A 15,917-nucleotide genomic window follows, 5' to 3' on the forward strand; every position below is an offset into this window, starting at 1 on the left:
TTTATCTCCACAATTTATATTCCAAGGGGCTTAACTATCTCATTTGAATTATTTACTTGTGGGTTTGATGGAGAGACTGGGGAGCAACTATTGATCTGAAAGATTTAGAGCCTGTTGGCTAAGCTAAATGGCAGCATGTGATGGTAAGCGGAAGCGTTGGGGGGTCTGGTTATCTCCTCTTCATAAATATATGCTAAGCAGAGTTATATATAAAGAGGTAAAACAGAGGCTAAATCCATCTGTTTTCCATTCAAGTCATTTCTCAAAATATACTTTTACCAAAGGCCAAGAAAACTGGACTGATTCAACTCAAAATTTCACGCTGACAAATGTTCATAAAAGAGGCCTTCTGAGCATTGACAACGCTGTCATAACACATTTTATGATGCATTTTTTTCGACTCAAGCAGCACCTTCATCAGAAGCTCACTCTTACTTTTCAACATAGAGTGCTCCAGGGATGACGTATTTTTGTAGGCCAATGGGATTTTTCCGTTGGGTTTTGGGTTATTGTAGAAAATAAGCTCTGTGGCAAACACACGTTTATGATACTTACATGTTTTGTTCAGCAAGATAATCTCCAAAAATGAACACAATCGCCAGAAGTAAAAAGCTAACGTTAGGCTATAGACGAACTACACCACAGTAGCATGAGCGCGAGTATACACAACGAGGTTGTAAAGGCGGACGAGTCGGCGGGATGACGTTTAGTAGTCTCATTTAGCCACTTGTTAGCAACCGCCTTTCGTAAGACACGTAAAGGCTTCAAGTGTATTTTACGTCGTAGAACAAAACAGTAAAAATCCCTTAAACTTGTGTTAACCACAGACCTTATTTCAGGAATCTAACTAAAAGAAGAAGTGCTAAAATGCTATCTCATTTCCAGGTTTTAGGACTCGTTCCCGTAGCGCTCTATGAGGTGTTGTGTAGAAGATCTCGGGCAGCAGATGTAACGAAAGGTCGCCACTAAAGGCCTAAGGCCAGCGACCCTAATACTGGCTCAGACTGCTACACTTGTGAGATGATGATGATGATCCAAGGAATCGTGCATGTGGGTCAATGAGTGCCTGCCAGGGCTGCACAGAGGGTGTGGAGGGGGCCAGGACAGAGGGATCAATACATAATATCTTACAAATTGAATTCGACCTGGATCGACCCAGAGGGCGTGTGTGACCGGCTGAGAACTGTGGACGAGTGCACAGTAAATCCTCCTGATCAGTACGGAGGTTAGAGAGGAGGGGGTGGAAGGAGGGTGGGCCGTCCTCCTCACAGGGGTGTCTGAACAGGAGAAGGAGGAGACGTGAAGAGTTGGGCTGATGGAGAGGAGTGAATATGGAGCAGGAGGGGTGATGGAGTGAGGGGAAGAGATGGAGGTAGTATCGGTTTATCACCTCCAGTCAGGGGGTCACTCACTTCTCCCTGTCATTATCTTCAAGAGGCTTCACCCCCAATCTGTCTCTATAATGGTGGGCTTGTTTGGACACAGTCAATTTTATAGTCTCATCTGGGCTCTTCAAATGCCTATTTGCGTTTCCATGTGTGTGTGTCTGTGTGCGTCCCATGCATGTGTGTTCATATACAGTGGAGCCATAATCTTGTATTTCAAACTAGCTTTACAGCATAGGTTCGCCATTTTGGCAAATAAGGTTATTCACTTTCTGGTGGAGAGTTAGATGAGAAGATTGATAACCACCCCCCATGTCTGTCCTTTAAATACAGCTACAGCAAGCAACTGGTTAGCTTAGCTTAGCATAAAGACCAGGGGAAACAAATGTAACAAATTACACCTTCCAACACCTCTAAAGTTCATTAATTCACACTTTATATTATGTTTGTTCAATCCGGTGGAGTGTAAAAATTACAATTCTGTGTTTTTTTTGCGGGGTTATGTAATTATTTCTTGGCTAGGAATCAGGGCTGTCAAAGTAAACGCGATAATAATTCATTTTAATGCCACTATTTCTTTAATGCATTAATGCAACTTGCGGTTTTCATTAACCTCTTACCCTCAGGCCCAGATGCTATTTGATCTTTTGGCGATTGTAGCAGGCTCCGATTTAAAGCTAGAGTGAAGAAACTGGTATTATATGAAACAGGAAAGCCTAAGAAATCCACTGGTACCAACCATGTCATACTACCTTGTAGCGAAGGAGGCTAAATAACGCTCCAAACTTGCGCTAAATTTTGGCGAGGAAAAATTGTCATGGTCATTTTCAAAGGGGTCCCTTGACCTCTGACCTCAAGATATGTGAATGAATCTATGGGTACCCATGAGTCTCCCCTTTACAGACATGCCCACTTTATGATAATCACATGCAGTTTTGGGCAAGTCATAGTCAAGTCAGCACACTGACACCCTGACAGCTGTTGTTACCTGTTGGGCTGCAGTATGCCATGTTATGATTTGAGCATATTTTTTATGCTGTATGCAGTACCTGTGAGGGTTTCTGGACAATATTTGTCATTGTTTTGTGTTGTTAATTAATTTCCAATTGTAAATATGTACATACATTTGCATAAAGCAGCATATTGGCTCACTCGTGTTGGCCAAATCTCCCTTTAAGGTACATTTTGAACAGATAAAAAATGTGTGATTAATTTACATTAATCGCTATTAACTATGGATTAATCAATTGATCACAGTTAAATATTTTAATCGATTGGCAGCCCTAATATATATCTATTTGAAATTCTTCTACATGTTTTTGTTCCATGAACATCAACTAATCCAGGATAGAAAATTATTCTATAAAAAGTTTTTTTTGTTCTCCTTTGCAATAAAGTGTAATTTGGTTAAAAGAACCTCTTTTTAGAAGAAAAACCTCTCTGTACTTTTTTCTGAAACATTATCGAAAGTGATTTTTTCACAGGTGCAGCCACCCAAGGTTTCAGCAAATTATAATTTTTTTTCTCAAAACAAAAACAAGCTTGAGGCCCACGGTCCCCTTGCTTTCATTTTTGTAAACGGCAGTTGGTTTTTCAGAGAAACCAAAGGGAAAGTCAGAGCCGTAGAAGGTAATTCACCTACATGATGTCTGCAGTGTCGCACACATTGTCAGACTGCTCACGAGCGAAGGCCGGGGTCAAAGTGAAAAACAATCTGTGCGGCGGAAAAAAGCTCTCGGTCAATTCTAACCTAGAAGGCCCTTTTGGGATCGCGTCGGCTCCGGTGACACGGGGGCTGGCTTGTGGGTGTCGTTTACACGGGAGGCTCTGCATACGGCCGGCCCGCTGAGGGTGAGGGCACATTTATTTGAATCTGTCTAATTGACATGTTGGGATCGATGGGGGAACAGAGAGCCTCTCTACAGAGTCCTACAGAGTCCGCCAATACAGAGCCGGTCCCCTGGGCCCACGCACGCTGGGGCCCGCCACCCTATCAGTCACAACCATAGCACTGAACTAAAAGACACCTCACCCCCTCCTCACCTCACTTAAACACACACACACAGATGGAACACACACACACACACGGACTGGGAAACAGACACCAAACGACCAGAGCAGACACACAAATACACACACAGACAATCAAACACACAAAATCCCTATTGATCATCGCCCCCCTGTTGTACCCGAGGCCCCACACTGGTTTGGGGGAGGGCGGGAGGGAGGGCAGCCTAGCAGGAGGGTCCCGGATGATCCACTGATCCCACCATGGACAATTGGATCACACTCAGTGGTATCTACTGGAGGGCTGGTGATGTGTCACTCACGGCTCCCTTTGTTACTGGACAAGCCTGACACATAAACTACACCATTACTGGAGGAATAAAAACGACAATGACTGTATTATACATTCAGTTTTAAAAAGTCATGTATGATTACTGTTTTTATGGCTGTATTTAGGCAACTCAAAGCTGTTGGTTAAGGTTAGGGAAAGATCATGATCATGGTTACCAAAAAAGTAAGACTAAGGAAAAGATGTAATAATTGTTTAATAATGAAAAACATTTTTATAACCATTTATTGTTGAAATGAAAAAGATTTGTATGTCCAAACATACACACTAGAGGTGGAAATCACCACAACACTTAAGTCACAATATGATCTTATTGCGATTTTAAACATTTTGCGATATGCTATCACATGTATTTTGATAAGTAGGGCTGTCAAAGTTAACGCGATAATAACGTGTTAACGTAAATTCGTTAACTAGAATTACCAATTCGCCAAATTTTAACGTAACTTTGTAAAGCTATTTAGTCTCATTCATGACAAGCTAACATGACATGGTTGGTACCAATCGATTCCTTAGGTTTCATAGTTTTATATGATAGCAATATCTTCACTCTAACTTTTTGGAGCCTGTTACAACCTCTGAAAGACAGAATAGAGAGGTTAGTTTATATAATATAAGATCGATACTTGACGTCCGTGTATCGATACAATATTGCCACGCAAAATATTGCGATACCATGCTGTATCATTTTTTCCCCCCCACCCCTAAACCACATCCCTCTGGTCCTTACGACCTCAGTATAAGATATATTTCCTGGATGGGAAAAAAAAGACATTGCCATTGGATGTAATCTAGACAGCGATTATATTTCCTCCTAAGCATATTTTGTGAAAGGATATGAGCAGTTCATAATCATATCTTGTTGGAGATGTGGTTGCTGATATACACTGAATTAGACAATTGAATATCGACAACATGACTTAGCTGTTCAGTGGGCTTCAAAGCCCTCAGTGTAAATATATCCAGACTCCAGTCTTCAGAGAAATGTTATATTTTGTCTCGTTATATTTATTTATATATCTGTTCAGTTATAGCTTCTATCTCATGTGGTCTAAATGTTATTTCTAAGAATTAACCACAGACAGTCACATTTAAAGTGTCTGTATATGATATTCTGAGGTTTCCCCCCAGCCACTTTTGCTTTTCGCTTTCACACCAAATCCTCCGCCATCGTCTTGTCTGAATCTGACTCCTTATGCTCTGAGCTGAGACTCCATATGGTGCAGACACTTGCACTTTCAGTTTGTAGCGTCCTTTGTCCGACTATGTATTGATAACACCGTGTAACACCGACTACCACGGCAAGCCTTGCGCCAACCCTCCGGTTAACACTGTTAGCTCTGTCAGCTATGTTGCCTTTGTTTGCACTGTTAGTGCTTTCAGCATCGTTAGCTGCCAGTCGTCGGCTCAGCCGTCGCCATGTTGAGAGCCATGTGGAGGCAATAGAAATGCTCTGAATTTCGTATTGAGTATTATTTAAAGATATTGGATCCAAGTGAGACTTTAAAAAAAGAAGCACCACATGTAGTTTGTTGTAAAAGAGGAACTCCTATAATAAGCTTGTTAAAATCCCCCAAATTCCCAGAAACATTACTGAGGATGATGACCTAAGCGTGGCTGGCTCTCGCTTGTATTTGGTCTCCTGACCTTTTAAACATGTACATAATGTATACATACACATACAACATAAATTTACATAGTAATGTCTTTTGACTACTGACCTAACAGATTGAGTAAAACGGTTCCAACAAAAGCAGAAGATTTGGCAATGCAACTGCTGACACCCCAGAATCCTACTTACTGCCACAGACACAGATGTTTCAACGTATGGCTCTTCTGAGAGGTTTACGGTCATAAATCATAACCACTGACAGACATGGAATAACAATCCTGCGTTTCCATCAGTGTGTGTGTGTGTGTGTGTGTGCGGGGGGGATGTTCGAAGGGCTAATGAGTGGAAGACCATTTCTGAGGAGCTTAAAACCCACGAGGCACCAGCACCTGTCCCTCGCCTTTCAGAGTATTGTAGGAAAAGAGGGATGATGGGGGGGGTTGAGGAGAAGGGGAGGGGGACAAATCTGTCTGGATGATTATAGGGCCAAGAAAATCTGATGTTTGTCTGTAGGTGTGTGTGGAACTGGAGCCGAGCCACACAGGGTCAGCGTGGGTGGTGGGGTGGGGGCTCAGGGTTTACCCCAACCTTCCCCTATCTGCATGCATACACACCTCCTCCTAAGCCCTCCTATCCTCTTGCACGTGCCTCATTCACTATAAGCACCAACACACACACACACAGACGCACACTTGTATCCCCTCCCCTAACCCCCATTTAAAAGAGGTTTGTTGTCTATGGATTTAGCCTTGAGGGCCCAACGAAATCTGACCCCCTTTTCTTAAAACCTCTATTCTAATATACAGCAGCAGCATTAAGAAGCAGCAGCTAATTACAAAAGGATAAGGCCGCGGCTAATGAGTGAGGGACTGTTGTGGAGACGGAGCTGGGTAAATCTGTGTGGATGCAGAGTTTTTAATTAGGCAGGCGAAGGGGGTGAAAGGCAAGGGGAAAGATGAGCCAGGCCACGGGGGAGTCCTTCTCTTAGCTCAGGACATTTTGCTTTTTGACTGACGACAAATCGCCTGCTTGGGTAGTGGGTGAAATATTCCCGTTTTGTAGACTTTCTTTATTGAATTCTATGATGTTTCATATTTGTATCAACAAGGAACGTTCACCCTAAAAGCTGTTTCACACCGATTTTTGTGGGTTCTTATGAATGCTTACACATCCGGTGGACACGGCACTATTTAGGAGGAAGCTCATTGCGAAATGGAACACGGCAACGCCAAAAATTTGCACCGTAGTAGTTGTCATTCCCGCACTGCATTTTGAGAAACTGCTTTAAATGGGTCAGCAGAGTGACTAACAGAAGCAAAACATATTTAGTCAAGGGAAGAAAAGCTACTTTCTAATACTTGCTATAAATAATTTGGGAAAAGCTCTTCCTGCAGAAATAGTTCAAGGAATAAGTTAACTGCTTCAGCCCTGAAGGCATCAAGGGGCTACGACATACTCTGTTTGAGCCATGACCTAAAAATTTGACAGCATGAGATGCGCGCTTCTGGCATTTTTTTTTTTGCTCTCCATCCCTAATGCATGCATGCATGCATGCCCGCAATCCTCCTCCATTCCCCAGTTTGCACCATCTCCAACACCCTTCCAGCTGGTGGTGATAATTGCTTTGTTCCGTCGTATTTCGTCCTCTGAAGCCACACAACATCATTTCACAAAATGATCCGATCTCTCATCATTTCGGTGAAGTCTTGTGTTGCTTTGCATTCTCAGCCAGAACTGAGAAGCACAGATTTACTAAACCAGTGGTTGTGTAAACAATAAAAGTGCACGCGTTTCACACACCACTAAGCTGTAGAAGCAACACTGCTCGAGTTTAAAAATGTGTTGCGACCATATTGCTATTTTGGCGTTTAACACAGAAGATTTGCATATTCATCAGTCACACTTTTGACAATAGGCTATTATTATTGTTAATGCTGTGCTGTTAAATCATTGTCCTTGATAGTGGTGAACATATGGGGATTTTCCAGTGCAATGATTTTCTTGAGAGGACAACGCTGGCAAAACACTTATTGTCATTTTTCTGTAAGTAAGCACTCGAAACTTCCCTGTACCTTTTGTTTGCTCTGCGTGTGCTCTGCAGCTGCTGCCTTTTCGGTCGTAGCGTACTAGAAATGACGTCAAGGCAGTGAGAAAGGCGAGTCTCTCTCTCTCTCTCTCTCTCCCTCGCTGCTTCGGGTTTCAGTTTGTTACCATGGCAGCAGCTGCCACTTCCTGCCAGAGTGAGGTCTTCCTGTGTTCATTCATTTTTGTGTGCACGCTGCAGAGGAGTTACGAAGCGCCGTGTTTACATTACCATATATGGGGCTTTGTGAACAATGGGTACAGGGCTTCCCCCAAAGTCAAATAAACACCATTAACAGTATTCACACACTGTTGGTACATATGTGCACACACACACACACACACATACACACACACACACACACACACACGCACACACGCTCCTTATCAGGCATTCGTAACTTCACCCATTTGCACACAATTATCTCCACTTACAGTTAAATGGAATGTAAATGTGTATGCTACTTGACATGGGCTTTCATGGGAGTATGGAACAAAGGATAAAGCATAACGCAGGTTAGGTTGGAGTCTGTTATTTGATCTTAATGTTAATTATGCTGGGGCTTTTATACACCACACTACGCTACGCAGCATAAGAGCCACCTATTTGGATGTTGCTAACAAGATAATGTGCAACAAACACCCATTATCAGAGCCATTTTTTTCTGTCCCTCTTGCAGTTTGTCTCTCTTTTGAAGGAGGTTTGAATTTCACCTTTTCTCAGTGGAAACTATGTTAAACCCACGCATACAACCGGTGTTTCCTCGGTACGTGCTCAACAAGAAAGTGGGGGAAAGACTGAGAGAGCCATAAGACCGACAAGAGAGAGAGAGAGAGAGAGAGAGAGAGACGGCTGTCAAAAAGTTTGGTGTTTAGGAGCTCCCTCAAAAGGATCTCTGTCTTTCTCTAAACACTGACTACTGTCCCACATACTTTGGTCTGATTAGCAGGATCCCTGCCCCGCCTGGCGTCTCGGAGGGAGGGGCAGACAAGATCACGCACGGCTCGGCTCAGCTCCCGGCTGGAGAAAGGCCAACTCATTTACATTCAGCGCGTTCGGTCTGTATCCATGACCTCAGCTGTTTCAGCACACTGTAAAGCCATTCCATAACTCACAGCGCCACATTCACTTATGGGGGGGCCAAGGAGTGGATGGGCGGAAGGGAAGGCTGGATGAATACAGTTAAGTGGGACGAGAGGGATGGAGGAGGCGAGCGGGGATGGCAGGGAGGAAGAAGCAAAAAATGTCCATTTATCTGCCGTGAACTCCTTCTTTCACTCCCTCCCTCCCTCCTGCCCTCGCGCCCTGCCCGCTCTGGCTGCCGTGAATACCTGTTGGAGGACGTCCAAACCGCTGGCTTGCCCTTTTCATTGAGTGCTTAGCGCAAGGAATCACATCGTTTGTACTAGAAGCCTGGTCAGCACGGAGCGGCAACACTACACCTCTCACAATTAACTTAGACACAGGCCTCATTAGGTAATGAGCCGGAGTATCTACTATAGGTAAGGCTCCGGAGATGTTAATATAAGCCCTGTTTCGACTGCAGGAACTTTCCCCCAAAACTAGGAACCTTTTGAGGAACTCGACCGCAGATTCCAGGGTCTAAATTAATTAATTTCCAGGGCCTTTTTACCCCCCCAAAAGGCCCTGATTGGGGGTACTACTTTCTGAAAGTGCAGGAACTTTCAGGGTGGAGTTTTTGCAGGGATGACCGCCGCTGCTTCAACTTGTGTACCACTTCATTCATAAAACGGAGGAAGTACTCTAATGTCAATTTAGGTTCATTTTAGAACGAGGTGAGAGCATTTTTCGTTGTTTGATAACATTAAAAGTAAAGTTAGGCTCTTCTGTTGACTTCCCAACTCATTAAAAAAAAAGAAAAAGACAGAGATCATGCAAGCGAGCTGAGAGAGCGAGCGGTAGAAGAGACAGACAGCGCGGCGATGCTGTAAATCAGAGAAAAAAGTCATCTTCTGATTGTTTCATGTTCTAAAGCACAAATAAATAACCATCAAACACTCAACAGATGATTTGCTGTGGAAACCAACACTCTTAGTTTGATTTTCCTCCGCTGCATTTCATTCATTACATCCAACGTGCTTCAGTACCATCGGTAAATATCATCGCAGTGATACAAAAAGTTCTTATTCCAGCGTGCTTTTTAGATGAAACGGGCGAACACACTGAACTGCAGGCTGCAGATTGTGTTTTCCGCTGTGACCACCAGCAGCCCTCGTCCCATCATGTCATGTTACTTTTTCATACGTCAGCAGACTAATTTGCCTAATCTTTGCAGGTCTACAGACCGCGGTGGAAACGCAGACAACAGTGGGCTGAAGGAACCTTTTAGTTCCTTGAAAAGTAGTTCCAGGGACTAAAATTACCAGGAACTTCTTGGTGGAAACGCGGCTATAGATGAGACCAGGTTTGTGCTTTGTTAAAGTTGGACTGTGAAGGCCAGTTCGGCATCAACAGCCCTGGGTTGTTGTGTGCTGCCATACCAAGCTGTACTGTGTAATTATATATTGGACAGGGTTGATGTTTGTATTGTCAGGGCTCTTTTGTGAATGTGTCATGTGCTGCCGAGGCTGTCAAGAAGAGGAGACAAACAGAAAATAACACAGGTCACTTCTTACTGTCATTCAGGCAACAATAATTTTCATGCGAAGCTCCGAGGTTGTAAAACACACCACACGCCAACTTGCAAAGACTGTGAGTTTGTGATGTGGCAGCTCTGTAAATCAGGCGAGCGTATTCATACATACATGAGACGGGGAGAGAGATGCAGAAAGAGCGAGCATGAGAGAAAGAACGAGGATGAGGTGAAGGAAGCTCAGCCAATTTCACCCCCACAGCTGCTAAAGGTCACTGTAACAACTGCTGAAAGGTACCTGATCTTCTTCTCAGAGGAAAGAGAGAGAGAGAGAGAGAGAGAGAGAGAGAGAGAGAGAGAGAGAGGTGGAGGACACCAACAAAAAGAGCATTTGACATATGACAGTTCCCAGAAACCTCCCAAGTGCTAAATCTGTGAGTAGCAGCAAAGTGCAGAGGTCTGTGTGTGGACACCAAGCATACAGGGACAGTAGAAAGCCCTCACTTATTACAGTAGTGGTCCACAATTATAGCAAATAGACAAATGTCAGTAACCTGTTATTTCCTTTGATCTCAAATTATTGATGTAATTATTTACAGACCAAAATACATTTCTATTACATTTAGGGCTGTCAATCGATTAAAATAGTTAATCGCGATTAATCGCAAATTAATTGCGCATTTTTGATCCGTTCAGAATGTACCTTAAAGGGAGATTTGTCAAGTATTTAATACTCTTATCAACACGGGAGTGGGCAAATATGCTTGCTTTATGCAAATGTATGTATATATTTATTGGAAATCAATTAACAACACAAAACAATGACAAATATTGTCCAGAAACCCTCACAGGTACTGCATTTAACATAAAAAATATGCTCAAATCATAACATGGCAAACTGCAGCCCAACAGGCAACAACAGCTATCAGTGTGCTGACTTGACTATGACTTGCCTCAAACTGCATGTGATTATAATAAAGTGGACATGTCTGTAAAGGGAAGACGCCCTGGGAATGAGAACAGGCTGAAATCCCCCCGTTCCCAACAAGAAATCAGCGAACATGAGCACAATGTCAGCATGCATGAATAAAGTGACCCAAAATGGCAATTCGAAGTCTGATCATCAAGCTTTACTCACATCTCAAGATAAAAAAAAGAATTGCACACATTTGTCTTAAAGCACAACGCCTCCAAGGTGTATAAAGATACAGACATACCAGTCATCCTAACATGAACAGAGGTCGTAATGCAAGGCGCAGTATACTGGTTACTGTGAGTATACGCCTGATGAGTGACCAGCAGATTAGTCTCAGTATCAGTGCATCATGGTTGTCTGTGATTGGTGAACGGGGAACTCCGCCCGCTTTATGTAATACTGTGACATTTACAATTCCCTCTCAGAAGTATTTGTCTTAGTCTTAAAATAAATTACTGTACATTTGATGAGAGAAGTCTCTCTGAGCTCCAGGAGCTGGTTTTGTTGCTAAGCAGCTTGATCCATTTATACGACGGTACCGTGGGTTTGCACTAATGCTGCGCGCTGATGATTTCTTCTTCTCCCAGCTCAGTGGTGTTTGATTAGTGAGTGCCATATGTCTGGGCGGGTGTACACATCCTGTTTACCCAGTTTCCAGGGTTTATTTTAACCATGACCTCCGTGCCATTTCCCCCGGGGTCACGGGGTCAAGCTCCGAGGTCGGCTCCTCACTGATGGGGACGGACCTTTGAGTGTAATGTGTGCATGTGTGTGTTCACTTGTTCAGGGTTTCACAGAGGAATTGTGTGTGTGGCGAGCCTGAAAAAGATATCAAAGGTTCCCTTCACAGCCTCACAGCTGCATAAATATCCATCAGGTAATGTCTCGAACAGAAAGCCATTCTTCTCTTTCAACTGTGCAGGGAATAAACAAAAATAGACAAAAGACAACAAGGTCCCTGCTGACCCTGCGAACAGCCCTGGGTCTGACAGAGGAAGAGACTTGTGAGGCCGAGCTCTAATGTTTATGCCGTGACCTGAAGGAAATGCATCTTCAGTGTGTTCGCTTCATTACTCTCTTGTGCAGATGGGGCTTTCATCAGAGCAGAGAGGTTGTTTGTTGTCCTTATGCAAAATGGTAAAAGCACGTACTTAAACAACAAATTAAAATGCATGAAAACAAAATGTACGAAGAGTGGAAAGGGAGGGATTTCAAGAACAACATCTGAAAAGTAAAGCAACTTTTAGCTTTAAAATGTATCTCTAGAATGACTGTCTCCTGTTAGTGTATAAAGCGCGAAAAAATGACTACGTTTACATGCACAAGAAATTCCGTTTTTTTGCCCTTATTCTGACTAAGGCAATATCCCTACTAAACTGTTTACATGGCTAATGAAAATGAATATTCCACTAATATTCCCGTTTACATGCAGCCGTGCATGCTCCGATTAATGTAAATGTGTGAACACAGCCTCCCTCTTTCATTCCTTCAATCACCTTTTTGAAAAGGTCGGCATTGCGATATTTGCACATATTCAAAAACCTGTTGATATCCAAGTCTTTTATAATACATAAAAGTAGGCATGTTTCTCCTTCCGACCAGAAATGTGGGCTTTTCTTTTGGGTGTGCATCTCTGCAAACTGTCGGCGAGTTGGTTTGTGCACAACGCACAGAGCTGGACGTAAACAGTAGAGAGGCCTAGTGTCGCAAACTGCCGTGAAACTCCCAGTTGAGATGCATATTCTGAATGTGCTGTATACATGTCCAAAGAATGCTCCTAAAACCTGAATAATATCTGCATATCCCACGTCTTAATCGGAAAATGCTCCCGACAATCGTGAGCAAAGCCCAGATTTTTGACACAGACGTTTCTGTGGTGTGAGTTATGTTCAGAGTGTTCATTACATCCCCCCGATCGGCTCGGAAGTCCATCCTGGCCGCACCAATTTCAAATCACAAATATTAATCATGTTCAATATTTACGAACGGATCTCCTGTTGCGTGTGGGGAACCCCGAGGACAGCCGATGACGCAGTCACATGGGAAAGAGCGATAGCCAATTGAGAACCAAGCTGACTGAAGAAGGAAGGACAACCACCGCTCTCATGGCCGCCGCTGCTAATGCATGAGCTGATGCAAAACGCGAGGCATAACGTAGTAAGACGGACCTCAGAAATGGAGGAACAACTTGTTGATTTGTGACAATAACACCAGTGTTTATTTAGATTTCTGTTTTTTTGTCTGGACTCTTGTTGCTCATGAATGAATCTGTTAGTGTGTGTTGTGCTGTAAAACGTATAAAAGTATTTCCCAAAATGTCAAACTCTTTCTTTATCGAGTGTTTCATTAATTAGCAACGTGTAAAATCATACAAATGTAATGGTGGGATTGTGATTTTGAGTCGTTCACACATTTTTACATTAAGTACATGCATGGTTTCTACTTCTTTAAAAACATACCTTGATCGTCTTTCAGTGGTTTTGAACCGAGAGTACGTGCAGCCCAACACACAAGCCAGTACTCATATATGCTATGAACTTTCATAATTACAAGAGGGTATACGATACTCGATTTCGTGCAGGGCGACATCCTGGAATATTTTCCGTTATGCTCATGTGTGTGTGTGTGTGTGCATGTGTGTATTTTTAAGTAAAGGAAGGATACAGCTGAGCGTGTCTTATCTTAGATCACACAACGACGTGTGAAACCCCAACTCTGCGGAACTCCTCTCGATCCCAGAGCCACAGGGTTTCAGTTTGCGGTGGCAGCTGAGCCTCTCTCTCTCTCTCTCTCTCTCTCCTCTCTGTCTCTCTCTCTTTCTGTTCTGTTCTGTCTCTAAAGGCAGTTACATCCACAGACGGCAAGCTTGCAGAAAGCGGCAGATAAGTGTGGAGGCTGAGACTGGTGCAGTCAGAAATAGGCAGTGACTTCTCAGAAGAGGCTCTTGATAGTTGCAGTATGACTGGAAGCCATGACAATTTATCAGCTGCACTTTCTTGCTCATGTTATATCCAGTAAAATGTAAAGCTGTTCCTGCAAACAGTCAGAAAGAACAGAACCAGTAGCAGAGAAGTCTGTTAGGTACACCTGCAATATTCACTGTAAATATGTGTCAACAGCCTCACTTGTGGTTTGTTTTGTTTGAGTCTCACTTAACTGACAACTGAAGGAGAAACTTTCTCACCAAGGGAGCGTTATGAAGTTGGTTCCTTTTTCTCTGTTTCCCGTATTTTGCGTTCGGTTTTCAAATATTAAAAATGAAGAGAAAAGTTAAAAACAAAACACATCCACGCTTAAAAGATAAGGCTGTCAATCGATTCAAATATTTAATCGTGATTAATCACAAATTAATTGCATTTTTTATCTGCTCAAAATGTACCTTAAAGGGAGATTTGTCAAGTATTTAATACTCTTATCAACATGGGAGTGGGCAAATATGCTGCTTTATGCAAATGTATGTATATATTTATTACTGGAAATCAATTAACAACACAAAACAAGGACAAATATTGTTCAGAAACCCTCACAGGTACTGCATTTAGCATAAACAAAAATGCTCAAATCATAACATGGCAAACTGCAGCCCAACGGGCAACAACAGCTGTCAGTGTGTCAGTGTGCTGACTTGACTATGATTTGCCCCAAACTGCTTGTGATTATCATAAAGTCTGTAAAGGGGAGACTCGTGGGTACCAATAGAACCCATTTTCATTCACATATCTTGAGGTCAGAGGTCAAGGGACCCCTTCGATACTGGTATCGGAACAACTCTAGTCCTCACCTACAGTGATTTTACTGCCGCAATAAGAATGAGAACAGCTACAAACACGTACGTCATACGTATCAGATTTTACTGTCGGGTTACTAAAACTTAATATACACCTTCCAGCCAATCAGAATCAATAATTTGGTAATGGTATAATTTGAGTCAATCGCACATACGCTGTCCTGCTGCTGTAAATACTCGTTAGAGCTCCAAATGTTAATTAATCCGCAGCTGAAAGTAGTCCCAAACGAATGCACTATTTACTCCTGTTTGAGTAATGCTTGCTGAAAACTACAGTGCCCAGCTGTTTTACGAGACACTGAGCTTTTAAAAAAAGTTTCATAGTGTATTTGTTACTTGTTTTTAAAGATGTATGTCGTCAGTAGAAACAAATGAGGTTGGTGCTGAGAGCAACAGACAGAGTAGGAAGATCTGAAAGAATTGAGAGACGGATTAATGCACCAGGTTTTGGGGTTTGTTGACAATAAGAAATAAGAATAACACCGGCTTTGTCCTTTTAAAAACCTAATTATAAGAAAAACATAAGTTTCCACCAAGTATTCAAGGACAGGTCCAGGAACATCCCAAACATTTTTCTGTGTCAGAATTAAATGATCACAGTTGTTCTCTTTGTATAATCCAAATATTTTAAGTCTGGTTCTTTCTAAAACCCAATCTGTGTTTGTCTCTTCGGATTATTTACATTCAATCTTCACATTTCCTCCATATCTGTGTTAAGAATACACTCCAAATATGCTTGTGTGTAGCTCAATGCCAAAAAAGCTTTCAATGTTAAAAATAGTCGTGGTGACTGTGGACAGAAGCTGCTACCCAACGTTACACCGGGTTGAATAACAAAGTGATAGATGTTAACCTGAGAGAGTTTTAGGTTTACTTTACCGGGATGGGAGCTGATAAAATAGCTTACTTAGCTCCATATTTAGCGTGTCCCTCTATCTATCCCAGTGGTTTCAGGGAAATGCACGACCGTCTGTTATTGGTGAGCTAATCAATGAGCTCTCATCGATAGTCCCCTTTCATCTGGCTTCCCTTATCAAACTTCGCTGGCCCTGCGTTCACCACAGGCCACGGACAGAGAGGAGGCGTGTTTGCTTATGTGCAGAAGGCCACTGTGTAGGAGGCTTT

This window comes from Sebastes fasciatus, chromosome 5 (assembly GCF_043250625.1).
Source record: "Sebastes fasciatus isolate fSebFas1 chromosome 5, fSebFas1.pri, whole genome shotgun sequence".
In the NCBI taxonomy this organism is placed as follows: domain Eukaryota; kingdom Metazoa; phylum Chordata; class Actinopteri; order Perciformes; family Sebastidae; genus Sebastes; species Sebastes fasciatus.